The sequence below is a fragment of the Mustela lutreola genome, chromosome 2 (genome assembly GCF_030435805.1).
Source record: "Mustela lutreola isolate mMusLut2 chromosome 2, mMusLut2.pri, whole genome shotgun sequence".
Taxonomy (NCBI): domain Eukaryota; kingdom Metazoa; phylum Chordata; class Mammalia; order Carnivora; family Mustelidae; genus Mustela; species Mustela lutreola.
In genome coordinates this window covers 77,633,377-77,661,145 of record NC_081291.1, presented here as the reverse complement: position 1 = coordinate 77,661,145, position 27,769 = coordinate 77,633,377, and the positions used below count along the sequence as shown (strand labels likewise).

The following is a 27,769-nucleotide window of genomic DNA, read 5'->3' as shown; positions in this document are numbered from 1 at the left end:
GTATGTCTGTGCTAATATTTCTGCAAAATAGGACTTCCATTCCATTTCTAGAAATGAAATCTTGAATCAGAAGTTAGATGCATTTTAAATCTGGATCACCACGATTAAGTTGTTCTTCCCACAAAGATACTCTGAGTTTGTGGATTTCCGTGCCCCTACTTTAATACTGGAGATCATAAGCCTTTTAATTTTGCCAGTGTGATAGTGAAAATAATATTCTCTTGGTTTTAGGAATGTAAATTCAGAGTGGGGAAAGATTATTTTAGCTCTCAACAGGTTTGATTAAAAAAGAAATTCGTTTAGAACCAAGTTCTGGGTTTACACACTATCCCTGCTACTATGTATATCCCAACTATGGAAAATGATGTCTTGTGTTTTTTGTTTGGTGCTCGCCCGCACTGCTGACCCACCTTTTTCTCTCTCTGTGTCCATCACCTACTGCCATTTCTCTGCTCTTCTTGTCCAACCCCTTACCAGTGTTAACTGTTCAGTGTACAAAATCAGACATGTTCATCTTGTCAGAGCAGCACCTTCTAAAATGACACCTCCCTCCTATTTCTCATCCTAAATACTCCATTTCTTTCATTTTTAAAAATATAATTTGGGTTAGGAGGGAAGATATAACTATATTAAATCACACTACAGCATGGTAACAGCTGATATCCTGACTGAACATGTTATCTTTCCCCAAGTAGATTACCTTTTCAAAGAACTCCCAGTTTAAGCCAAAGGAATTAATCTCTAATAGCAGAGTATCCAAACAAGTTTATTATCATCCATGAAACTTTTCTCTCCTTTTGTGTCCTGTCTTATCCACAATGGAAGAGTTTATTTTGTCTAAAGGGACTATATATATAATAAATTATAGTTTACATTATAAATTAAATATATATACTATATGTATTTACATTTATATAAATATATATTATAACATATATTTTACATTATATAACATATATTACTTATATTTATATTATTATATAATTTATAATATATTACAAATTTTATATATATATATATATATATATATATATATATATATATATATTACACTAAACTCTTAAGATATTCATGACTTCAGCTTTCAGTGTACTTCAACTCAGGTGATAATCATGGGCTCATTTCAGTATTTTCCCTCTTACTCATTATCAGAGTATTTCTTTCCCTGTGAGGCAGGATAATCAGCATAAAGGCAGTTTCTCATTGTACAGCTCAGGAAATCCAGTGCAGCTAATGCCTCGGTTGCTGGATGACTTCAGAGTCTCCTTAAATGCTCCAGGGAATGTTTGCTTTTTAGACATCTCCCTTCTCTGCAGTGAAATAATTCCCCACCATCACCTAAAACACCCTATAATTAGCAACATTTGTGGACCCACTTCCCCTCTCATTGCCACCATCTCTCTCTTACACTAAGAAATGAAATCTCTTGAAGCAGTTTTTATTTCTCCTCTCCAAGTCAAATAAAATGTCAAACATGAACACTCTAAAGTGTTTTAAACTGTATTTTTATTAGTATAGTACTTTGTTCTTGTTACCAGATTTCTGATCTGCAAAGTCAGCAAATGATAATTACTTACATCTTCCATTTTTCTTAAAAACTTAAGGGAAAGGGTGCTTGGGTGGCTCAGTCGGTTAAGCATCCGACTCTTGATTTCGGCTCAGATCATGATATTAGGGTTGTGGGATCCCATGGGCTCTCTGCTCAGTTTAGGAGTCTGCTTGAGATTCTCTCTCTTCCTCCCCCTCTGCCCCTGCCTTCCATGATCTCCGTCTTTCTCTAAAGTAATGTCATCTTTTTAAAAAATTAAGGGAGAGGCACCTGGGTGGCTCAGTGGGTTAAAGCCTCTGCCTTAGGCTCAGGTCATGATCCCAGGATCCTGGGATCGAGCCCCGCATCAGGCTCTCTGTTCAGCAGGAAGTCTGCTTCCCCCTCTCTCTCTGCCTGCCTCTCTGCCTACTTGTGATCTCTGTCAAATAAATAAAATCTTTAAAAAAATAAATAAATAAGGGAAGGAGGTGAGCCCCAAGATTTTCTTTTTAAATGCAAATCTTTATTTTCAGGGCTATGATTCCTGACAGCTGACATTCAGGGAGAATGGAGCCTCCCTTTTGCCAAAAGCTGTTGTGTAGAATTCCAAGAAAGCAGGGTCTGCCCCCTGGACTCACCCAGACCTCAGATTTCAGCTAGAAAAGTGGGCATTTGTGTTAGTCCTTACTGATGGCCTAGTGACAGCTGTGTGTCAAAGGAGACCTGTCAGGCTCCAAGACTGAGCAGGAAGAGGGACTCCAGAGCCAGCAGCTGCTCTGCTCATTTGGAGATGGCATACCCACTTTGCAAAGACATTATGCAGTTATTGATCTCCCACTGAAACTTTAAGAATCAAAGAAAACCACTCAGTTTTATTAATTCCATCACCAGTTTCCAAGGGCAGTGAAGACTCTTCATTTGCAGAGGCTGAGAAAGGTGATTGTTGCAGTTTTAAGAAAGAGAGGACTAGTGTCACGTAATTGGTCAAGAATGAAATCTCGAGATGGCTTTCGAAGCACTGAGGGCCCGACCTGCTACTTACTAGCTTTGCCAACTTGGGCCAGTTACCCGATGTCTCCCTGCTTCCGTCCTCTCATGTGTGAAATGGAAATAAAGGGGCGGGGTGGGGGGTTCGTGATATTGTCAGGATTGAATAGATAGATGGATGCAGGCAGAACATTTGCATTGGTGCACAGTCCAGCGGGAGGAGTCACCAATGGCTGCTGGTTTTATGGGGCCTTTTTGTATAGGGTCTGGGACTTCTGCGTGAGACATGGATGGGACGGTTTAGCCTAGGTCTGCTCTGGCACTGAGGTCATATAGCAATGTTTCGACCAGGGCGTGCCAGCAGAGCGTTGAGATCGCACTGCGTATCTGTGCCTCATCCTCCACGCGCCTTCAAAGAGGCAAGGGGGCATGTCGAGTCTAGGATTTCTAATCACAGCTAACCACATCCCTCCCATCGCCGGATGATATGACAAATGAGACACCTTGTTCCTGTTTTGACTCAGAATCACAGCAGGAAGCAGCTAAATAAAACTGGAAAGACTCACAAGTGCCACTCAGATCGGTAATGAGGGTAATGACACTGTCCTCGCTAAAGGGATGCACTCCTTCTTCTTCTTTTCAGCAGAAAGCTCACATTGGGCCACGTGCTCTTCTCACTGAATGGCCGTGCTGCTCTCAATCCCCTAGTGCTGATAGGGGGACCTATTGCCCAGGCTGGCTGTGGCGGGTAGAGAAGATGATTCTGGGAGAGCTTGGCTCAGTAGCCAGCACACAGCAGGTGCCTTCTGTCTTTCTCTTTCCTCCCTGAGGAAGGGGAATGCCGTGCCAAGGAACACAACTATTCTGAATGCTGAAGACTTTTCATACCCAAAGTTTTGGCTCCCCAGTGGTGGCAGGCTTACCAGGGAGCTTGTAAGACACATGCAACCTCCTGGACCTATCCTACCAGCATCTTCCCTGTAACAATGTCCTTGGTGATTTCTTTGCACACTGAAGAGTAAAAAGCCCTGGTGTGAACTCACCCAGCAAGGAATGGAACCAGAGTTGAGTCTTGTTAATTTCATGCTGGTGTCTTGCTGAGCTAATCAGCCCAAGAGGAATACATTTGGTCTTAAATCTGGGCATTTGGAAATGAGCTAAAGATACTGTACTCAGTCCATTCATGTACTGTGTAGCAGAACTCTGCCATGAAACCTGGCTGTCTTTGAATAATGTTAGTAAAGTAAAAAATTCATTTATATAATCCACAAACTTGGTGCTAGCAGATGCATGTAGATATCAAGCACCTTTTAGGTAATATTTCTTTTGTTTCCATGATAATGTTTATGTTAATTTGTCTGTGGGATTGGCCCCTAATATTTCCCAAAGCAAGAAGACATTTAGGAATGCTTTTAGGATGTTCTGAGTGGGGTCTACCAAGGAGCTGTTTGGTAGCCCTGGGCAGCCAGTCCTAGCCAAGTAATAGAGTAACATGAAAAAGTTTGCCTGAGTCAGTTTGTTCCTTGGTTGTTTGTTATGGTTGTCTGCTAGAGCTGGGTATGTGGAAAGCAAGAAGGTGACTTACAGGAGCTTCCAGCTCCCAGATGACTCGACCCTTGGCCATTCCACTTTTCTCCTGACTTGGAGCTGAACTGCTCATTCCAGAAATTGAGAGGCCCCGTAGCTCTGCAGGAAAGGGAATTCGCATTAAACTCCAGTCCTGAACTTTGAGAAGTCTGGTTTCAAGGCCAGAGACCCAGCCCCTTCCTTAACTGAAGAGCCAACAAGTAACACCTTGTCCAAGGTCCAGGCTATGGAAATTCATAGACTATTAGAACATTAGCAGTGATGATCACTGTCCTTGATTGGGAGTCTGTGATAGATTAGTCACCTGTGCTAACCACTTACAGATATGTTGTCTTATTTCATATATATATATATATATATATATATATATATATATATACATATATATATATATTTATATATTTTTTAAAGATTTTATTTATTTGACAAAGAGAGATCACAAATAGGCAGAGAGGCAGGCAGAGAGAAAGAGGGGAAGCAGGCTCCCGCTAAGTAGAGAGCCCGATGCAGGGCTCGATCCCAGGACCCTGTGATCATGACCTGATCAGAGGCTTAACCCTCTGAACCACCGAGGAGCCCCAATATATATAATAGTTTTTAAATTTTAAAATAATAATAAAATAACATTTCATAAATAAAATAATAAAATGTTATTTTATAACTAAAATAAAAAATAAAATAAATAAAATTTTTAAATTTTAAAAGAAAAATATGTATATATATTTTAAAGGTTCATTCATTCTAGAGAGGGGTTAGGGACAAAGGGAGAGAAAGAGAGAAAGAATGCAAAGCAGACGTCCCACCTAGTGTGGAGCTCCATGCAAGGCTTGATCCTGCGACCCTGAGATCATGACCTGAGCCGAAATCAAGAGTTGGACATTTAATTGACTGAGCCATCCAAGTGCCGCTAGGTTCCATTTTTTTCTAGCATCATGTTTTAGCATTTTTTTCAGCTTTATTGAAGTATAATAGGCACGTACAATTGTAAGATATTTAAAGTATTCTTACACAGTGGTGCCTGGGTGGCTCAGTCATTTAAGCCTCTGCCTTCAGCTCAGGTCATGATCTCGGAGTCCCAGGATCCAGCCCCATGTTGGGTTCCCTGCTCAGTGGACAGCCTGCTTCTCCTTCTCCCATTCCTCATGCTTGTGCTCTTTCTCTCTGTCAAGCAAATAAATAAAATCTTAAAAAAAAAAAATAAAAGTCTACACATACATTATGAAGGGATTCCTCTCATCTAATCAATAATGTCCATCACCTATTTATTTGTATGTATGAGAACATTTAAATTCTACTCTTTTAGCAAATCTCGATTATACAAGACTCACCATGTTTTACATTAGATCTTCTGACCTTATTCACCTTACAGATGAAAGTTTGTACCTTTTATCAACCTCTCTCTATTTCTCCCACCATTCAGCCTCTGGCAACCACTTTTCTACTTTTTATGAGTTTGACTTTCTTTTTTTTTAATATAAGGGTCCATGTGTAAGTGATACCATGTAGTATTTGTCTTTCTTTTTCTGGCTTATTTCAGTTTGCCTAATGCCCTTAAGGTCCATCTGTGTTATTGTGAATGGCAGAATTCCCTTCTTTCCCATTGCTGAGCAATACCCCATTGTGTGTGTGTGTGTGTGTGTGTGTGTGTGTCTGTATGTGTGTGTGTATTCCATGACTTTTTTATCTAGTCACCCATTAATGGACACTTAGGTTGTTTCTGTGTCTCAGCCATTGTGGATGATGCTGTAGTGACCATGGGAGTGCAGACAATCTTCAAGATCCTGTTTTTATTTCCTTTGGTTATTTACTCTGAAGTGGAATTGCTGGATCGCATGGTAGTTCTATTTCTAATTTCTCGAGAAGCCTCCATACTGTTTTCCATAGCGGCTGCACCGATGAACATTCCCACCAGCGGTGCAAAATGAGTTTCCTTTCCTCTACTTCCTTGACAACACTTGTTATCTCCTGCCTTTTTAGATTCATAATCTTTTATGCCGAAGTGAGTCCCATGAAATAAGCTCAGCTACACTTGCCATATTACTTATAAAGAAATGAGTCTCCAGAGAGTGACATGAGTTTCCCAAGATGTCCCAGTTGGTTCTTCACCTTTTGCCCACGGAGAACCAGAGAATCTTGTGTCTTCTTCAGGGAATGCCCTCACCCTTCCACAGTCAGGTAGGAGGGATGGGGGAGGGTAATATGCTTTTCCTCAGGCTTATATCCATGACATTTTGCACCCCTCGCTTCAGAGGCCGTCTGTTCTGTGGGCACAGGACGGGTCGCTGAAGTACAGACTCACCTTTCAACAAATCTTGGCAAGAAGTACAACCTCAGGCCGACATTCTTCATGGGCTTGTGAGAAATGATGTTTATAATATAAAGGATGGCCAGCAGGATGTTCATCTTTTGAGAAGCTCATGGTTCCCCCCCAGCCCCCCAAGATGATCTGAGTGCAAATCCCCAGTAAGCCACAAATAAACTGTCCCTGAGTGAATCGCTTCACCTCTGTTTTCCCCTCTGAAAAGTAGGGAGAAAAATCATGCTTCTTTGGGCAGGATTCTTGTGAGGATAAATGACCTTATTCATGTAGGGGACTTAGAAATAGTACCTGGCCCAGAGCAAGTCTTCGATAAACTTGGGCTATAAATAGTTACTGTTGCTCCCCTAGATTCAGATGTCTTGTTGGATTTAGCCAGATAAGCAAGGAGCTTTGAGAAATGAAATCAGGGTGATATGTACACTGTAGGGAATGCTGTTGGGGAAGCGGTTGCATTGTGTTGTTCTCTCTCTGAGGAAGCAAGGAGAAATTTCTCTCAGCTGCCTCCCTTAGGAAGGGTGTTTCCCTCACAGGGTCCTCTTCGTTTCTGATCTTAAGGACACTTTAAAACGTACAGAGTAGAGGTCAGCAAGCGTCTTTGCTAAAGGACCCGTTAGTAAATATTTTTTGGCTCTGCAGGCCCTAGAGCCTGTCCCTGTCCCAGCTCCCCAGCCCTGCTGTGGAAGAAGCCAGAGATGCATATAAACAATTGGATGCAGCTGTGTTCCAATAACACTTCATTTACAAAAACAAACTCCAGCCCCTGACGTACATCATGGTTTTTGTATATCCCTCTTCCGTACCAACTAAGTCGTGCTTCTAGAGAGTACGTGGCCCCTGACAACACCCCCTGCTTGCCTTATAGTCCACATTTATCCTCTCATTGTCTTCATTCCACCCCTCCCTCCCCCGCCTTTTCTTTTCTTGCCCTCCTTCCCTACTGTACTTATCTATAGGTTACATGAGATTTTTTATTGTTGTTGTTAAACAGGATGGAACTATCAGTAAATACATCAGTTATGTGCAGTCAATTTAGACATGAGGACTCTAGAAACCACTTCTGACTCCAAGTTCAACCCATGTGGTTAAGCAGAGAAGCAGACCTTCCAAAGTGATCTGCCGCCCAATGTGCGTTCACTGCTGACGTGCCTGCTACGTGCAGACCTTTGCAGTTCGCGTGCCCTTGAACCTGAGAGGCTGAGAGGAGAAAGACAAGGGCTCCCAGAAGCCACAGAGTTCCAGTCCTTCCTCTCTCATTGTAGAAATTCTTTTAAATGAAAACAGCCTCTTTGGTTTGCAGGCCTAGCTCTGGCAGGAAGACAAATGATTTTTTTACAGTATCAGACACGCGGTTTCCTGTCTATGTTTAACTTGCTAGCAGAACATCTCAGCCAGCTGGTTCCCCCTGGACCTATTGTGACCTTAATCACATGGCCTCGCGCCATCCAGCCACCCAGTCTGTATTGGTCACATGCCTTGCCACACCGCATTGAGTCTTAATGATTTCTGAGTCAGAGACGACCCAGGAGTGTGGCCCCCTTTCTCTTAAACCCCACTTTGGGGTGGTTCCATCCCAGCATCATGGAACTGGCTTCTTGAGGAAACTCTTAGCTCTTGCGTGGAAGAAACACGAAGAATAAATGGCGGTTTGGCAGCTGTGGGACTTCTGGGTGTGCTGCCTTTGGACTATGCAGACACTAACTCAAAAGAGCTGTCTCGCCAGATGTGCGTTTTTGTTTTAGGAGAAACAAACCAGATTGACTTTCCGATCAAAATGCAGAAGACAAAAGTAAGTGTGGAAATAGGGTCGTGAAGAGTTGTTAGAAGAGGAAGAAAATTATGGCTGGAAGTCCCTGGTTTCATTCCTGGGAAGAGAAATCAGTTATTTGAGGTGATGACTCAGGGATCCAGGGTTCTTGGGCTGTGAATGAGCGGGGTTCAAAAGCAGCCTCTGAAACTGTGATTATGACCCGTGTCTGGCCAAGAAAATAATAAAGGTCATCCATGCCAGAGGGCATTGTGACTCAGTCGAGTGCAGCTTAGAATGTATTAGTAGCATCTCTGGACAAAGCACCTCTTTTCTGTAGATTTTTTTTTTTCTTCCCTAAGTAGCATAGTAAACGAAGAAGCTCTGAGGCCAGATGTGGTTGCCCGTTGTGATTCTTTCCACTCTGGAACCTCATTTTGATGTGAATCATGGCCAAGCGGAATCCAGTCAGGACACGATCTGTCTGGAATCCCAGCCACTAGATGTGAGTGACCAGCTAAACAGTTGGTCTGATCAGGTGGTACGTCTGCCATCTCGCCTCACCCCTGTGACCACCTCCTCGTGTTCCACAAACAACACATGGGTGGGTGATGGCCAAAAGGGTCCACGGAGACCCTTTTGCTGCTTTACAAGTGTCCCAGGGTCCCACCAGTGGAAAAACACCAGCGCGCTAGCTAACCACCATGAAATTGACTTTCATTTCCGCTCATACTGAACTCCAGAGGCTGTATTTACCACCGCTCAGACATCTGGCGGACATGCTTTTGTAAAACCTTTTCTGATCCTGAAATCACTCCTGCGTGGTGCTAATTATGCAAAATATCAATTTTACCAGCCATCATTATAGAGTCATTAGGAGGGAACCATTTTATTTATCTTTGGCTTTAGAAAACAGCATGAAAACCAGTAAATGGATGTATAGGAAGGCCACCTGGACTTAATGTAAAGAGGAAATTTTTAAATAACCCAGTGTTTAGACCTTATCCTCATTGATCTACAGCTAGATCTCTTGTGATTAGATTACAGAATGATTTACAGAGGAATGGGATCTCTCTGTTGTTACCTTTCATCATTTCAAGGACATAATTCATATTTTTACTTTAAAAAAATATACCTCGTGTTGCCTCATGAGGATATAGCTGGTTCCAGTGTCAAGAAGAATGGATCCTAAATGTAGGAATTAAAATTCCTCCCATTCTTTCTTTTTTCAGGTCCCATCTTATTCAGAATACCTATTTCTCCCATCCAGCTGAAGTCATTGTTCTCTGCCTTGGCTCCACTTTGGAAACACCTGAGAATCTTTAAAAACTATTCATTAGGGGCACCTGGGTGGCTCAGTCGGTTAAGCCTCTGCCTTCAGCTCAGGTCATGATCCCAGGGTCCTGGGATCGAGCCCCATATCGGGCTCTCTGCTCAGCAGGGAGCCTGCTTCCCCCCACTTCTGTCTGCCTGCCTCTCTGCCTACTTGTGATCTCTCTCTGTCAAATAAATAAATAAAATCTAAAAAACAACAACAAAAAAAAACTATTCATTAACTGGGTCTTAGCCCTGCAGTTTCAGATTTAATTGGTCTGAGGCCTGGTATCAGGATTAGAAAAAAAAAAAAAAAAAAACTCCCCAAAATATTCTAATATGCAGCTAATGTTGGGAACCACTGAACTCAAGACAGTTTGTTCTGCCAAATATTTTTAAATTTTTCATCATGTTCCTCACATTAACCTGGAAAGAATGGTAACAATTAAAGAATGGCAACCACCACAGGAAGTAGCTAAAATTCAGCCTTCCAGGTTAGAGGAGGAAAAGAAGAACAACCAAAAACAAACAAACAAACAAACAAACAAAAACAACCAACCCTATATTATCATATCCTTGAGGAATAATAGGATTCTTTATTATAGGGTAATCTCATGCTTTCCATAACTTAGAAGCAATTGCTTCCAAACAAGTGCCTCACTGAATGGAGGCATCTGAGGTTTTAGAACTGATGAAATCATACATCAGAGCAGGCATATGTTAACCCCAAACTGTGACTAGAAAGTTGGATGGCATATTTGGGGTATCACTGCTTTGGCAAAGACAAATGAGGGGAGGCGGTGTACGTGATGGTAGGAGGTGAAGATCCTTGGGTAGGAGGATCTGTAACAAGCTATGGTTCCCCTGAAAGGCCAGAGGAGAAATGAGGATGTGTTGCAAGTGGCCGAAGGGGGATCGATAGTGGGAATAATTAACATGTTTTCCAAAATGGGCTGGTCTCCCTGTTGGAGAAGATATTGAAATAACTTACTGTACTTCTGCTTTCAAGTTTTCTGAGAGCATGAAGGACCCCTATACAGAGTAGAAGATGACATCCAGGTAGGCAGCCCAAAAAAGAACGGAAGAATCAAGACAGGTGGTGGAGGCCTAACAAAATCCAAGCGAAGTGGTCAGGCTGCGGCTCTGTCGGTGGTGAAATAAGCATGCGTAAGACATGTGATCATTTCTCCGATGAAGCCTGGCTTGGTTTAAGCTCTCTGTTATGTTGGTTGCCCTCCCAAAGCCACAGCGATGAAAGTAGCAAAAATCTGTATTCCGAGGAGGATATGAAAGATGGTAAGTGCAATGAAAGGAAGGCCTACCACAGCAGAAACTGAATCAGGGTTTGTTTTTTGTTGTTGTTTTGTTTTGTTTTGTTTAATTTATTTATTTGTTAGAGAGCAAGCGAGCACAGACAGACAGAGTGGTAGGCAGAGGCAGAGGGAGAAGCAGGCTCCCCACTAAGCAAGAGCCCGATGTGGGACTCCATCCCAGGATGCTGGGATCATGACCTGAGCTATGTGATCCTGAGCCAAAGGCAGCCGCTTAACTAACTGAGCCACCCAGGTGTCCCCAGAATCAGGGTTTTAATGGCCTGGAATGACCAGGGATATGAAACTTAACAGATTCATGGAAAATTGAGCATATAGTTTTAGGCAATTGATTGCAGAACAGTAGCTCATCAAAAGCAGCTTGGCATCTGCTCATGTGATAAAGACCCAGGGGTTTACAAGTGAGTGAAGGTCATTTTTAATTCAGGGGATCTGGCAGAGAGTGTCAAAACAAAACAAGAGAACCAACTGACCGACCAACAGTAGTCTTCAACTGCCCTCCTCCAAAGGGCCAGCAAGAGTCCCAATGTAATCTTTGCTAAACAGATCCCATTCTAAGTATTTTAGTTGGGTCTAGTGAAACATGGAGAATCTGGAATAGCAAGAATGATTTCAGAGAATAGATCACTTTACACTTTGAAAAAGGACCTGGCATTTAGTGGGGGTCTGCTGTGTGCTGGGAAGACAGACTTCAGAGTCTGGTGTATAAGTCTTTTGAAGAGCGATCGAAAGAAACAGAGATGTGCAACCTGAAAAATAAGTGATTTAGGGAAACAGATGAAATGCTCACCAAGGGTTCAAGAGCTGACCTCCATCCCACAGAGCAAGAAGCCATTTTGTTGTCTTTTGCTTTAAAGAATAGCATAAAAATCAGTAAGTAGATGAGTAGGAAGGCCACATTTGACTTAATAAATTTGTAAATATCCCAGTGTTTAGACTTTATCCTAATAGATCTGTAGCTAGACCTATTGAGATTAGATTATGGGATGATTTACAGAGAAGTGCGGTCCCTCTGTTGTAATGTTTCCACCAGAGTTTTGATCTCAGGAATATTCCAGAAGAGGTTGTCATGCCAGACTGGGCCACCTGTAAGGTACTTCTGTTGGGGAGAAAGGTAGGAAGGAACTAATGTAAGGTAGACAATGGAATAGGATGCACAGGCTAGGGAATGGCTTAGTTTTAAACTACGTGTAATTGGAATAAAGCAAACACAAGGACAAGAGGGAAGACATTTTCCATTATATTGGGAAAAATTATCCTCAGAGTCTGTCCAGAGTGTCAGACTGTTCTGTCAATATTCTGGAAGCTAAATTCAATCTTGTATGCCCAGGGAGCTCACTGTCCTTCTGTTGTTTAATTATAATCATTCTTGTTGTTGTTTGCCTGAATTTAGTTGTTTGCTTTTTGTTGGGACAATGGATGAGAAATCCTATCTCACTCCGCACTCCTGCAGCGGTTGATTTCGTAAATTCTAATGGACCGTTTTGTCACTGGCTAGAACTCAGTGCAGTTCTATTAGGGCTTTGCAAACAGGTCCATCTCTATGGCGGAGCACCAAGGAACTTGGCTCCTGTTTGCTAAAGCCCCGCTTCTCAAATTGGACTGTGAAAATGAAGCAACCAGGGAACTTGGTAACATGCAGATTCTGACTTAGGAATTTAGGACAGAGCTGAGATTCTGCATTTCAAATGAGCGCCCATGTAATGCCTGCTGAGGTTGTTAGTCTAGGGAACGCTTTGTTTTCTATATATATATATATTTTAATTTGAGTATAGTTGATACACAGTGTTACATTAGTTTCCAGCATACAACTGAGAAACTGTGAGCAGCAGGTTTGCCAAGAGATTCTTTCTCTATCATGCCACCAAAATGTTTACAACACCCGTGCTCTAACCACTGAACTATGGAGCTTTCTCACCACCAAAATTTTTTATAAAAATACAGAAAATGTTGGTAAGATATTAGAACTACCAAGTTGGGAAGTGTGTGTGTGTGTGTGTGTGTGTGTGTGTGTAAAATATGGAGGCTTGGTGTGCTTGTATATGTGTGTGGTGGGACAAAAACCAAAGAAAACTGGGATATAACAGAATCAAGAGAGACAGTTTGTTGTGCTTCGTATGAAATCCTTTATCTCGCTGTCTGGGGATCCCAGTGTGTCTGTCCCTAAAGAGGTCTGTGGATCCATAATGCTTTCTTTGCATGTTGAATGAACCTATGTGAAACATATTCAGTAAATGTATGGCGGTATCTGTGGTTCACTTTCATCATTTTCTTTATTGTAGCTGGGTCCAGCTTCATTAGGCATATGGTCGAGCTAAGTTATATCCCTCAGAGGATGACATCCAAACCAAAATCACATGCCTCCATTTTCCCAGGACAGCCAGATGACCTCCTGACTTTCCTAAATGAACCTTCTACTTTAGAATGGCTATTTCACGTCAAACTCTCAAAATATATGTTATCTTAAACTTATTTCTGACTTATTTCACTTTTTCAGGAAAGAGAATCTTGCAGCTAGCTCATTTGGTCATGGGGAAGATAGGTTCTCTAAAAGCTGCATTATCATTCAACATGACACAAAAGAGGCCAACAAGACATCGATCAAACCACATACTTCGTGATATTTTAATGTTTCTTTACCAGACCAGGATTTTTTTTTTTCCCCTGGTTGGAAATCTGTAAAATATGTTATTATTTAGAATTGTTTTTTGTTAGGGTTCATCCCAAAATAATACAAGCATTTCTTGAGTGTCTTCTGCCCTACCTTCGAGAACTTGACAAATACTTAAGAGCTTGGCAAAGATCTCTTATAAGCCTTTATAAAAACCCCAGTGGGGCTGGTCCCTGGTTGTCTTCATTATGCAGATGAGGAAGGAGAAAAAAACAAAGCTAGATCTAAAAATCAGATTCCAAAGTTTTTGTTTGTTTGTTTGTTTGTTTGAACCAAGTTATACTGCTTCTAAGTACACAGGACTGTTTCTGTAAAGTTTTTAATCTCAGGATCTGCTTTATTTTGGGACATTCCTATTGCCTGATAAAATGTTACTAGTTTGAATATAGAGTTAAGTTTTTGCTTTGTTTTGTTTTTTGTTTTGTTTTGTTTTTTAAATTTCCACGCAAATTGCCAAAAAAGTCAGCTTCTCGATGTGCATTGAAAAAGTCATGAAACTGGATCTCGGCTCAATGTGGTGTCCCCCACACTGTGGTGGGGAGGTGAAGTAGCATGAAATATTAGTACATCACTTAGTCCTGGAACAATCGCGAGAACTCTTCTTCCAAGAGCAGCCCAGACTTCAGGACTTTAAACATAGTGGCTGCTGCAGAATATTGTGCGCAATAGTTTAAGCAAAGTAAAGGGACCTTAAAATCCCAGGCAGCAAACAAAACAGTGTGGTGAATAAAGATGACTGGGTTATATTGGGAGACTTGGGATAAAAATCCTTGAATAAGCTGTTTCAACAAAATGTACTTAGTGTTGGTCTGTTTGGAAATAATAGTTCCTTGACTGAAAACAAGAGTACTTCTAACGACATGAACTTCTTGTCCTTCCTGATACCTGTATCATCTTTTACAAACATATTATTTCATCAGAAAAGAAGCCCCATGTCAGTGAATCTGGAATATAGCAGAGGAGCCAGCACAGGGACATTCGGACACCAAGAGTCACTGAGAACAACAGATGTAAAAGAGTAAGCTAGATGAAACTGTCGAGGTATAAAAATTTTTTCTATCGTAATGCAGATGCTTGCATTTTGTTTCACTCTACTGATTAGGATCTCCAATTCATATTCAGCAGAGATAGCTCTGGTTGGCCTCCTGTTTCTATTTTTAAGAGAAATGCACCTAGGGGCACCTGGTTGGCTCACGCGGTTTGAGCTTCTGACTCTTGGTTTCAGTTTAGGTCATGAAGTCAGAGTTGTGAAATCGAGCCCCGCATCAGGCTCTGCACTTGGCGTGGAGTTGGCTTGAGATTCCCTCTGTGCCCCTCCACCTCTCCCGCCCTCTCTCCCTCTCCATCTCAAATAAATAAATAATTTTTTTAAAAAGATTTTATTTATTTATTTGACAGATGGAGATTACAAGTAGGCAGAGAGGCAGGCAGAGAGAGAGCGGGGAAGCAGCCTCCCTGCTGAACAGAGAGCCCGACGCGGGGCTCCATCCCAGGACCCTGAGACCATGACCTGAGCTGAAGGCAGAGGCTTAACCCACTGAGTCACCCAGGCACCCCAATAAATCTTTTTTAAAAAAAAAATGCATCTGACATTTCCCCATTAGGATAAGTTTTGTTGAAGATCATTGGTATATATCATCAAGGTATTTAGCATCATCATATACTTTCTCTGTGTCCACTGAATTGATCATGTAGTTTTTCTGCTTTAATTTATTAATGTGGTAAAAAAATAGTGGGTTGTTTTGTTTGTTTTTGGCACTAAGAGATGCTTTCTTGGTTTATCTTTGTTTTATGTGGTCTGATGGATTTGGCTTGCTATTTAGTTAGAATTTTTTTTTAAATCATTAAAATTACTGTACATGAGTGACATTGTTCAGTAATGTTCTTTGCTCATACTCTTCTTGTCTGCATTTGGTTGTACTTATTTTCATAAAGTGCATTGAGCCATGGTACATTTTTTTCTTTTTTCTGAAAGTTTGTATAAAATTGAAATGACCGGTTCCCTGCAAGTTGGGTAGCTCTTAGCTTCATCTGGGACTGGTATGTGTTTGGGGCTTTTGGGGGAACACTGTTGCTCAAGTGTTTTGGGTTACCTTCTACCCCACTTTTTATTTAAAAGCATTTTAAACTTGTAGAGAAGTTGAAAGGATCATGGACGGCAGGTACCTTTGTATACTTTCCCTTTCTCAATATTTACACCCTTGTTTCTCTTTATGTGCCTCTGTGTGTGTGAGCGTGTCTGTGTAGATTATGGTCAGTCTCAAAAGTCCCCAAAGCTGTGGGGTCACTGATGTTTAAATTCAGAATCCAGTCAAGGACCAGCGGCTGCCTGGGGTTGTTTTGCCTCATCTGTGTGTTTCTTGTTTTTCATGACATTGGCTTGGAACAGGCCAGCTCTGCTTAATGAGATCCTTTTTGCTTATTGAGATGTAATTGACGTCTGACCGTACATCAGTTTCAGGTGTACAGCATAAGATTCCTTGTAGGTATAAATTGCAAAACGATCACCACAATAAGTCTAGTTAACATCTGTCACCACACATGGTTACAAACATTTTTTTCTTATGATGAGAACTTTAAAATTTACTCTCTTAACAACTTTCAAAGATGAAGTACAGGATTTTTAGAATCACTAGGTTGTACTTTATATCCTCCAGACGTATTTTATAACTAGAAGCTTGTACCTTTCGACCACCTTCATGCACTTCTCCTACCTTTAACCCTCGCCGTGGCAACCACCAGCCTGTTCTCCAAATCTACACGTTTAGTTTTTGTTTTGTTTTGTTTTGTTTTAGATTCCACATATAGATGATAAATTATTAGTCTTTCTCTGTGTGACTTATTTTGCCTAGCATAATTCACTCAAGGTCCATCTATGTTGTCATAATTGTTCCTTCTTTTTCTGGCTTAATAGTATCCTATTGTGTGTGTGTGTGTGTGTGTGTGTGTGTGTGTGTGTGTGTAATTTTCTTTATCCATTCATCCATCAGTGGATACTTAAGTTGTTTCCATGTCTTGGCTACTGTAAATAATGCTATAGTGAACATGGGTATGCATCTATCTCTTTGGAGAAGTGATTTCATTTCCCTCAGATTGATTAGATTCAGACTTAACATTTTTGTAAGGATTCTACTGGTGTTTTTATTTTAGGAAAATCTGGCAGGGGGGGGTTGACAGTTCTGCAAATTTCAAATTCTGAGATGTGTGTTCAGACATGTTAATACCAAAGACCCTAATTTGACAGTAAAAGGCTCAAAACAAGAGAGAGGGAGAGAAAGATAAAAAAAAAATTAAGATATTAGGGAAATGTTTTATTACTCAATTTCTTTAACATTTATGAGATTATTCAAGTTTCATAGTTTTTCCTGGGTCAGTTTTGCTAAGTTACACATATATATTTTTAGGACTTCAGAGATTATTGTCAAGTTTTTAAATTTATTAGCAAAACGTTGTCATGATGCTTTGAATCTTTGCTATATCTGTGATGATGCGCCTCTGTGCCTTTGCTTTATTGTTTGGGGTGTTGTTGCCCCCCACCTTGTGTCTTTGTTTCCTATCTCCCCGATTTCAACTTTTATCTTTACCATCTCCTTCCTTCTATTTTTCTTTGGCTCTCTAGTCTTGGCTGCTTTCCAGGGCTCTTGTCCTCTTCTCTGTCTTCTTTTCTACGTTGAATCCTGTGCTGGCTGACAGTCCTGATAGCCGCCATAAGCATCTCTCTTCAGCGAAGCCCCACCCCTTTGTCTGTGTCACTACCTACCCCACAATTCTCCCCTGCTCTGACCTCAGCTCACTTCATGTACATTTCCCAGTTTCCATTTCTAGGGCATGGGAGCAAATAATACATATCTAGCAGTGTGGCTGTAAGATTTCAAAATAATCCATGCGAAACACAGTGTTTGGCATGAAGTCAGTGCTCAGTAAATGAGTGCTGTGCTTTTTGACATTATAATGAACAGAATAACTTGAGACAGGAAGTTCTCCCTACTCCCCTCCCCCCACCCCCTCCCCAACAACCTATCTCTCAAGCATGGTTTCCTTCTTTGGATCGCAGCCAGTTGCATATATATCCTGTTGCTTTAGATGGTATTGGCGTGTGAAAGCTTAGTGGTTAGACTGTCACTGTTATCTTCAAGAATCTCTGGGCTGTTATGTGGTGTTTATTTACCCACACACTAAAGCATACAGGAACCAACCATCCCTACCCCTTTCTATTGCTTAGATGAATTAATATCTTGGTAAATTTGTGCCCCAAATTCCTTCATTAAGTGGAGGAATTTCCAAAACTACTGCAAATACTAAAAGAAGGAGCCCATCTCTCAAATTCACCTATGTTGATGTAGCTTTTATCAAAACACATTAACTGACCCACCTTTGGCTTTTTTCCTATGTTGATCTTCATTTATTGTCTTTTTTACATTTATTGTCTTTTTTACAATATTTACAATTTTAAAATATTTACAAATAGATATTTTAAAATTGTAAATATTGTAAAAAAGACAATAAATGAAGATCAACATAAAAAATTAATAAAAAAATATTTACAAATAGATAGATGATAGATAGATTTTTTTTTTTTTTTTTGGAAACTGAATTATAGAGGTTCAGTTTGAAGTTCCATTTAGCAACCAGTGTTGGATTTGGGTATAAAAAGGGACTTGGAAGAGGCTGAGAGCAACCTGTTTTTATGGTCATTTGCGTGTGCGCGTGTGTGTGCGTGTGTTACTAGGCAACTTGTTTACTTTTAAATGGCTCCAAAGGAATGTATACCATGAAATTTCCCCTTGAGGCTTTCTACCAGTTTGTATTTTTTTTTATGGCATACTAACATTTATCTTTGACATTTGTCTTTAAAAAATATTTATTTATCAAGGCTCTGACATTTGCAAAGTGTTTCTTATTTGCAACTAGGTCTGGCCTCTGCATGTGGGGCACATTTGGCTGGAGAGTTTCAGAATTACTAAATAGACTTTGGCGTTCATTGCTAGGGAGACAGCTTGGTGGTATGGAAAGAACAAAGGCTTTGGACCTGCTCAAATTTGGGGGAAACATGCTCCCCTATTTGCCCTTGAGTGATTTATCAAACTCTCAATTTCTCTTTCTTCCTTCCTCTCTCCTTCTCTCCCTGCCTCCCTTCTGCCTTTCCTTCCACATTTCAAGAACATGTCTTGCAGCATCAGTTGGACTTTTGAAAGAACCGGTAGTGGTCCTTGTGTATTCAGACAAGGAAATTAATTTCTTAACCCCTAAAATAGGATAAATACTTGAAGGGGTGTTCTGAATATCAAATGAGATTACATATTTGAAATGTATGGCACATAGTAGGTGCTCCAAAATAAAGTTAGTTTTATCTCCCCTTTCCTTTATCCCCAAGAGCATCCAAAATAATATACTTAGCCCAGTAGCAAGGCATGGCCTCTGTAATTATTCTTGTGATTCCTCTTTTGAAAAAAGACCTCTTTTCATTCCAAAATAAAACAGAAGTACAGAAAAGCACATAAAACAAATGTCCTACTTAGTGAGTAATGTTAATGTTCTTGTAACCCCTGCCCAGGCCCAAAGAGTATCACTTTACCAGATATCCCAGAAGTTCTTGCATGTTCCTCAACTCAGTCACAAAACTCTCCTTCCTTCTGGAGTTACCACTATTTTTCTTTTGTAATTATCACTTCCATTGTTTCCTTAAAAGGCTTTATTATCTGGGGCGCCTGGGTGGCTCAGTTGGTTAAGCAGCTGCCTTCGGCTCAGGTCATGATCCCAGCGTCCTGGGATTGAGTCCCACATTGGGCTCCTTGCTTGGTAGGGAGCCTGCTTCTCCCTCTGCCTCTGCCTGCCACTTTGTCTGCCTGTGCTCACTCTTGCTCCTCTCTCTCTCTCTGACAAATAAATAAAGTCTTAAAAAAAAAAAAAAAGGCTTTATCATCCAAGCTTGCATCTGTAGACACTAGCTTGTCCTACTACTACTACTACTACTTTTATTATTATTATTATTATTATTATTATTATTATTATTATTTTGGTAATTTGGTATACCTACAGTTTCTGTTAATCTACTGCCCTCCCCAATTCCTTTTTTGCCCCTTATAGCACATCATAACCCCTTTAATCTGTACTACTTTAGAGTCTGGATTTTGCTGATTGCATTCATTGTGCAATTCGCTGCATTTCTGTGTTCCCTGTACTGTTTGCAAATTGGCAGCTGGATTGGAGGCTTTACCAGACTCAGTTTAGATCTCTTTGGCAAGTCTATAGGTTGGGTTCTGCAACTCCATCAAAGATAATTAGGTCTGACTATCTTGTTTTGTGATATAAGTTGGCATGGATGCTTGCTGCCTAGATCCATTTAATTAATGAAGGGTTAAAAATTTCTATCAGCTAATTTTCTTTTGTTAGCTGGAATCATTTAATAAGGAGATGCTTTCTTCAACTCTCTGGTCACCCTGTGCTATGGTTCCAGTGAAAAAGTCAGGATGCATGCTTGATGTTTCTCTTCATTTTCTAGTTTTCAGTGTAATGAACTGACATCCTGTTATCCTCAAAAGTTGATAAATTGGTTTGGTTTGGTTTGGTTTTTGTTGTTGTTTTGGGGGGTTTTGTTTGTTTGTTTTGGCTAAAACAACATTTATTTCTCATAGTACTTGAGGTTGGGAAGTCTAATATCAAAGTACCAGGAGATTTGGTGTATTGTTTTTTCCTTTTTTAAGAAGTTTTTATTTTTTTTTTACTTAAATTCAGTTAGCAGCATATAGTACATCATTAGTTTCTGATGTAGTATGCAGTGATTCGTTAGTTGCATGAAACCCAGTGCTCATCACATCCCGTGCCCTCCTTAATGCCCATCACCCCGTAACCCCATCCCCCCACTCCCTTCTGCAATCCTCAGTCTGTTTCCAAGAGTCAAGAGTCTCATATGGTTTATCTCCTTCTCCGATCCCTTCCCATTCAGAATTCCCTTCCTTCCCCTGTGGTCCTCCACGCTATTCCTTATGTTCACATATGAGTGAAACCTTATGATAACTGTCTTTCTCTGCTTATACTTATTTCACTCAGCATAATCCCCTCCAGTTCCATCAATGTTGAAGCAAATGGTGGGTATTCATCCTTTCTGGTGACTGAGTAATATTCCGTTGTGTATATGGACATCTTTATCCATTTGTCTGTTGAAGGGCATCTTTGCTCTTTCCACAGTTTGGGAATTATGGACATTGCTCCTATGAACACTGGGGTCCATGTGCCCCTTCTTTTCACTACATCTGTATATTTGGGGTAAGTTCCCAGTAGCACAATTTCTGGGTCCTAGGGTAGCTCTATTTTTAGCATCTTGAGGAACCTCCATACTGTTTTCCAGAGTGGCTGCACCAGATTGTATTCCCAACAGTGTAAGAGGGTGCCACTTTCTCTATATCCTCACCAACATTTCTTGTTCCCATCTTGTTATTTTTAAATCATTCTGATATCATAAGCTTAAGAATGGATGGATCCATTAATGGATCTTAATGGATCCATTAAGATCCCAGTGTGTTCCTTTTTTAAAATCTTCATTAAATTTCAAACTATCCTGTCTTGGCCAATGAGAATCCCTTCAAGGTAGCTTCTGGGTCTTCTCGTCATAACCTTAGTAGTCTTTGATCATTTCCTGTTACGTGGCATAACATAATATTCCAAACTCATTATTGCTAGCCCCAGACCTAGAATTGGCCATTTTGCCAAGAAGCTCTGATTTCTTCTTTGGAAGTATTCTATTGATGAGGATTTATTTTTTTCTTTCCTTCAAGTGGAACCCAGAACCATAAACATTTATAGGAAACTGAGTCACAGTGAGGTTAAATGACTTCCCTCGGATTTTATGGTGATTAATTACAGTTACAGGAATAGGATCTCAGTCTCCTGGTTTCCAGTCTAGGGTTTCTTCCTTCACACCACATCCCAAGTACTCATGCTTATAGTTCCCATGTGCTATATGCAACTTACAGGGAAACTGGTGTGCTATGAAGCATGCACTTACCAAGCAGAGAGAGGAGAGAGCCTGGCTCATCCGTGGAATTTGGCCTTTGGAGGAGTGGGGCTCAGCTCTGCAGAATGATTCCTCATCAGATTGATTCATCAAATCTATTCCTTCATCCACTCAATAAATTTGACTTGTCTCCTTATTTATGTGCTAAGTTCTGAGCGTTACAATGATAAACAAAAACTATCTCTTTAACAACTGCAATTCTACTTTGGCTGCGCCAAGGAAAATTGGCAGGAAAACTGATACTAGGGCAACATTTATTTCGTTTCCTAAGTAAGCTAAGTAAATAAGAATGTTGTAGAATCCACCCAGGCTCAATATCCTTCTCTAGAAAACAGAGCTAATAATAGAACCTGACTTGGTTGTTAGAGAAATAAAGTGAGATGATGCTTATAAAAGGAATTGCCTTGGGCGCCTGGGTGGCTCAGTGGGTTAAGCCGCTGCCTTCGGCTCAGGTCATGATCTCAGGGTCCTGGGATCGAGTCCCGCATCAGGCTCTCTGCTCAGCGGGGAGCCTGCTTCCTCCTCTCTCTCTCTGCCTGCCTCTCTGCCTACTTGTGATTTCTCTCTGTCAAATAAATAAATAAAATCTTTAAAAAAAAAAAAAAAAAAAAGGAATTGCCTAGTTCCCTAAAGCACATTGTATGTTAGTTATCTTTATTATTGTTGGGATTTCAAAGGGGGCCTTCCCACCATTTTCCATTGCAGACCTCCCTGCTTGCAGGACAGAAGGGACAGAAGCTCTGAGAGAATTCAGAGTTGCCCTTGGGGGACAGAACACATCATGCCAGAAGGATCTGCCATTGGCACAAGCTCCCTGCCTTAGTAACTTCCCAGAGACAGCCGAATCTCAAAATCTCTGCTCTAGGAAATCCTGGCAGAGACGAGTTCCAGTGCCTTCCCTCTGCCAAGGGTTCTTCGCTTTTTTTGTGCATGTGCCATGGACTTCTTGGAAGTCTGGTGAACCCTGTGGACCCCTTCTCAAAGGGATGTTTTTTAGATGCCTAAAATATAATACATGGGGTTTCAAAGAAAATTACTGATATTGAGAAATACTTGTCCAATATTTTTAAAAATAAATTTGTAATACAGTAACATGTGCTTCTGTAATTATGTTTGAAATGACAGGATCTAGCATCAGATATAAGGTACCGAAATGTCTCAGTGATGAGTATAAATGATACAACAAGACATCTGCCATGAATGCAACATGGCATGAAAATATCTGTGGTTCCTATTGGTGACAAAGTTGTAGCTACAGATGCTAATGGGAAATGTTAAATTTTAGCTAATGGCTGGAAAAACAAAAAGATGTGATTTTTGCCCATTTATATTCACAGATTATCTGAATTCTGCCCATGGAGTTCAGCTAATAACTTTTGCTATTACCCTGGAGAGCTTTACTTTTTATGACTCTTAGAGAAATTCTACTCTTCTTTGTAATCATTCCCTCCCAGAACTTGACAGGTGTCCCCCACTATCCAAAAAGAGAATGTTCCTATGAAACTTTCTGCAAGCCAAATGGCATAAAGCAAGGAAGCAGTTACCATTAATTTATTTGGAAACATTTTTTGAGCATTCCCAGACCCCCCCCAAAATAACCACTTTGAGGATTTTCTGATACTGTGGGACACATCTGGTTAACGGATGCCCAAAATAAATCAAGATAAAGCACAGATGTTCACGGACTTCAAAGCTATGGTGGCTGGACGTTGAGATGCCCAGTGCAGTCCTCAGGGAAGGAGCTTGGTAGGGCCAGTCTTGCTGCTGGGACGGAAGCCCCCTCTGTAACAGCTTGCTGAAAAACAGACACTGACTGCTGTTTTCTTTTCTTGCCTCCTTCCGTGGAAGGGACAGTCCTCTTTGGATTTCTTACCCTTAGCAAAATCAGGTATTAATGTAAGTCTTTTGTAAGAGCGAGTGGAATAACAGGAACGTCTAACAAGTGGAGAATACCTGTGTCTTACTCGATGTGACGTCACAAGGGAGCATAATGTGAAGGTCAAGTCTTGAGTGCTAGTCGCCTGACATCCAGGAAACAGTATATGTAAAAATTCCAGTGGATTTGAATTGAATCGAGCATCTTATATTATAGGCCCTGGAGTAGACTCTGACAAAAGAGATTTTAGGGTTCTTCCTCGCGTAAGACTTTTTTCTACTCAGGCAGGGAAAAGACACATATTTGCAGGGACATAACTCAATAGCGGTTCTTGGTTAGAAGCCAAAGAGAATGGTCCACACACCTAGAACATGCCCCTTGGGATGCGTTCTCTAAGAATGGCCAATATCACTAAATCGATGGCCAAAAATCACGTAGCCTAGGCCTCAGTGAAGGCAACCAATTTAGCAAATTGAGAGGTTTTATTTATTTATTTTAAGATTTAATTTATTTATTTTATAGAGATAGAACAGGTAGGTAGAGCAGCAAGCAGAGGGAGAAGCAGGCTCCCAGCTGAGCTGGGAACCTGATGTGGGGCCTGGGATCATGACCCGAGGTGAAGGCAAATGCTTAACCTACTGAGCCATCCAGGTGCCCCAAGTTGAGAGTTTTATAAAGTCATTCTTAATTGGCTGTTACCAGTGTGAAGTGTAGAGACAACATGGCATGGGTTTAAGAGCAAGATTAATTAATTATCTGTCTCCAATCAGGCAATTCATTTCAAGTATCAGCTTTGCTATTACCTAAATGGATGATCTTGAGAAATCATTTGATCTGTCCAGCTCTTAGCTTTCCTGTCTGTGAAATGGGGCATACAATCATAGTCATATCTACCTCATAGAGCTTGTCTGTCGATTAAATACAAATATTCTAGAAAACTCTTAGCACACAGCCAGGCTCATACTGAGTATTTGATTTCTGGGCTTTTGTGTACTTGGGGGGTTGGCCGAAAGAAATGTCTCCTGTTAGTTTCTGAGTGAAGGAGATGCCAACTTGTGCATATACTTACAGCTGTTGGTTTTCTAGTAGCAGCCCAAGGGTTAATACTGTAAGAGGGTGTGGGTGGCTCCTGTTTAGACAAAACCACATCCCAAACCTCCCTTTTAACCAGGTTTGCTATTGTTAGGGGTTTTCACCACCTCTTTGAAGTTTCAAGATTGACAGATGTTATTCAGTAATTCCTGTCCCACCAAATTTTTACATGTAGGTTTTCAAAAAGAAATCACAGGAAATTTGAGGGGAAAGTAAAACTTTGGTTTCTGATATTGAACAGGGGCGGGGGTGATTTCTAGAATCTTCTTCACACATAAATTTCAGGGGATTTCTGTTTTTGTGTTTCCCTTAGCCTGAAAAAGAATAGCAGTTAGCAAGGAAGATCCTTTTCATCTATGGCCAGGAATTACAAATAAAATTAGCAGCAATAAGTGAACAGTTCATTTGAATGTGTTGTGCTCTTTAACCCATTGAAGACACAGCCAAGTAATTATGCCATTAATTTTTTTTTTTTTTTTAATTTTCTAGTTCTGTCATTGCCCCATATGTGAAAGAGAATATTCACCATGGACCAAAGTGAAGTCTCCCTACATTCTGCCAATGCCTTAGGGGTTGTTAAAAGAAATAACATCTATAGAAGAAGGGCCAGCAAACTTTGTTTAGGAAGGGCCAGGTAGTCAATATTTCAGGCTTTCTGGGCCAGGTATCGTCTCTGCTGCACGAACTTCTTAGTCTCTTTCTTTTTCTAATCAACTCTTCAAGATACAAACAAACATTTGTAACGTATGGGACTTTACAAAATAGTCCCTGGGGCCATGGTTTGCCAGCTCTGCTCTAGAACAGAAACACATGTGAGAGCTCTTGTCCTGTGGAAGTCATCATCCATTCAGCTTCTGTGACCAACATTCACTCGGTGTAGGTACCCATTCTGAACCAGGTGCTGGGTATAGTGTGGTGATCAGTACGTGTAGATTTACCCTATAGAGCATGCTTCCTCTTGGGGGAAACAAGCAACACGGGAATCAAGCCAATTTATGATGATAAGGCATCTTGTGTGGAGGCAGACAAGTGGGTGCTTGAAGCAGACCCATCCATGAGATCCTTCAGAAAATAGAGGCAGAGTTACTGAGGGGGAACATCGTTTCCCACTTGGACACCTCCTTCATCTGGCCCCTTACCCTTGCTCTCCAGGCTCAGACTCTGCTGAACAATGGGGACAGTCCGTACTTGTCCACATGAACTGTTTCTACTTTTGCAGTTCCAGTTCCCTCTGTCATTGCCTTGTCCCCTTGTCACTTCCACCCTCCACTCTCACCACCTGTCCTTTGTCCCATTCATGCCTCCCAGTGTGAGCAAGAGTTTGGGTTTTCAGTCAGTTGCCATATTGTTTCCCCTTTCTTGTTCTGTTTCATGCACTAATAGATCTTTCCCCATAATAGTAATTGTTTTGTCCTATTGTTTGCTGAAATTCAGATGTTCTGGGGTTACTTTTCCAGGTCTTTTTTAATGCCATCAGATAGACATAAGAGCTAAGGTTTTCATCTAGAATATATAGGCAGTGGAAGTTGGCGTTTCCACTTAGAACTGTTCTTAAGACCAGGCAGGGCGTCAAGTGAAACCTAAATAGCCCCTTAAAATAAAAACCCAAGCACCCCCAAACCAGCACAGCACAAGCTTCATTTCTCACTGTGCTTTGTTAAGTGATGATAGCAAATACGATTTAGGTAATGGGTTCTCTTCAAGAGGCTATGGTTCTCTGCCTTTCACTTGGACTATATTCTTACTACTGTATCCTCATCAAACCCCTACAGTAGGTGAAGACTGCCTATTGAACAATTACAGATACTTTCTCTGACATGATGTCCAGTTCCTTCACCCACATTTTTCCTTTCGGTTCCCTTGCTAGAGTTGACAGTTTGGGAAAATTGCTCTTCCTCAAGCAGATCATATATTCACAGTTTCTAACCTAACATTCCTTCTAGCCATCACTGACTTTTTCTCATCTTCCACTGACCGCCTCAGAGACAGTCCTTGCCACGGTGGTTCCCTGTCTCTCTACGCTTTTCTACATTCCACCAACACGTGTAGACTGCAGCACACATTCCCCGCCTGTCCCAGGTGTCCCTGTGTTACTATGCATCTGTGTGTGTGTCCTAATCCTCTCCTTGTGTTGTAACCTCTTTGAGGGCAGGGCCATACCCATAGTAGGCACCCAACAGCGCTATGTTGAATGAGCGAATCTAGCATCTGATCATGAGGTCTCCTTGTTAATAGGTACCTGTGAGGGAAAAGGAATGACACATAAAAGCAATAGGATTCTGGCATTCTTGCCCAGTGGAGATAGCCTACCACAAAGCTCTCACTGAACCATAACCGCCTTTCACTGTTTCTTGCCGCTGTTTCCATTCGTGTTTTTCTTTCCTAAAGGAAAACCATGTGACCAGAGTCAGCCAAGGCCAGCGCATGAAGTAAAGTTTGACATACACAACACTATGTGTGGTCAGATGGCTGGGGCTAAGTACTCTCCTCCATCACCGCACAGGTCTGCCTCAGTGGTCCCAATTAGAAAACTGGCTACATGTCCTTTTTACTCTTCTCACCTTTGTAGTAATATTTCCACTGTTGCCAGTAAGATTTCCTGTTCTCCGAAACTTCAGATCACATGCACTTTGAAAAGAGGGATGTTGGGCACCTGGGTGGCTCAGTCGGTTAAACGTCTGCTTTCAGCTCAGGTCATGATCCCAGCGTCCCAGGATCGAGGCCTGCATCAGGCTCCCTGCTCACTGGGGAGCCTGATTCTCCCTTTCTCCCTCCCCCTTGTCATGTGTTCTCTGTCTCACTCTCTTTCCCAAATGAAAAAATAATACCTTTGGGGGGAAAAAGAGGGATATTGGGTGATATGAGGTAAGTGACTTCCAAAGAGACCCTTTTGCACAGACTCCTCTCCCCACTCTCTTCCTACCACCTGCTTAAGGGTGGCCTGGGTGTCGGTCAGAATAGGACAAGCTGGAGTATAGAAAAGCACAAAGATGACGATAGGACTGTGCCAGTCTCCTCATTTTTACCCTGTGCCACCCATACAAGCTTTTTGGAGGCAGGAGCTGTCATTCTTTCTTTATTCCCAAAGCCTCTTGTAACGCGCGGGGTTTAGTTAACACTCCATAAATGCTTCATCCATTTATCCAACACTTACTGAGGACCTGATGTGGGCTCAGTGCTGTTTCCAGTAGTAAAAAAGGAAGACGTGGCCCATGGCAGCATGGAGTTGTCAGTCCTTTGAGGGTGGGATAAGTAGGAAAAATAGGGGAAGACCCCATAACTGGACTCATAGTGATTTAATTCAA

At 41.2% G+C, this 27,769-nt stretch overlaps 1 protein-coding gene across 2 annotated transcripts in view; it reads left to right on the top strand.

Moving 5' to 3' along the window:
* Positions 1 to 27,769, top strand: part of TGFBR2 (transforming growth factor beta receptor 2) — a 90,047-nt gene that overhangs the window by 40,733 nt on the left and 21,545 nt on the right. The window lies entirely within an intron of this gene.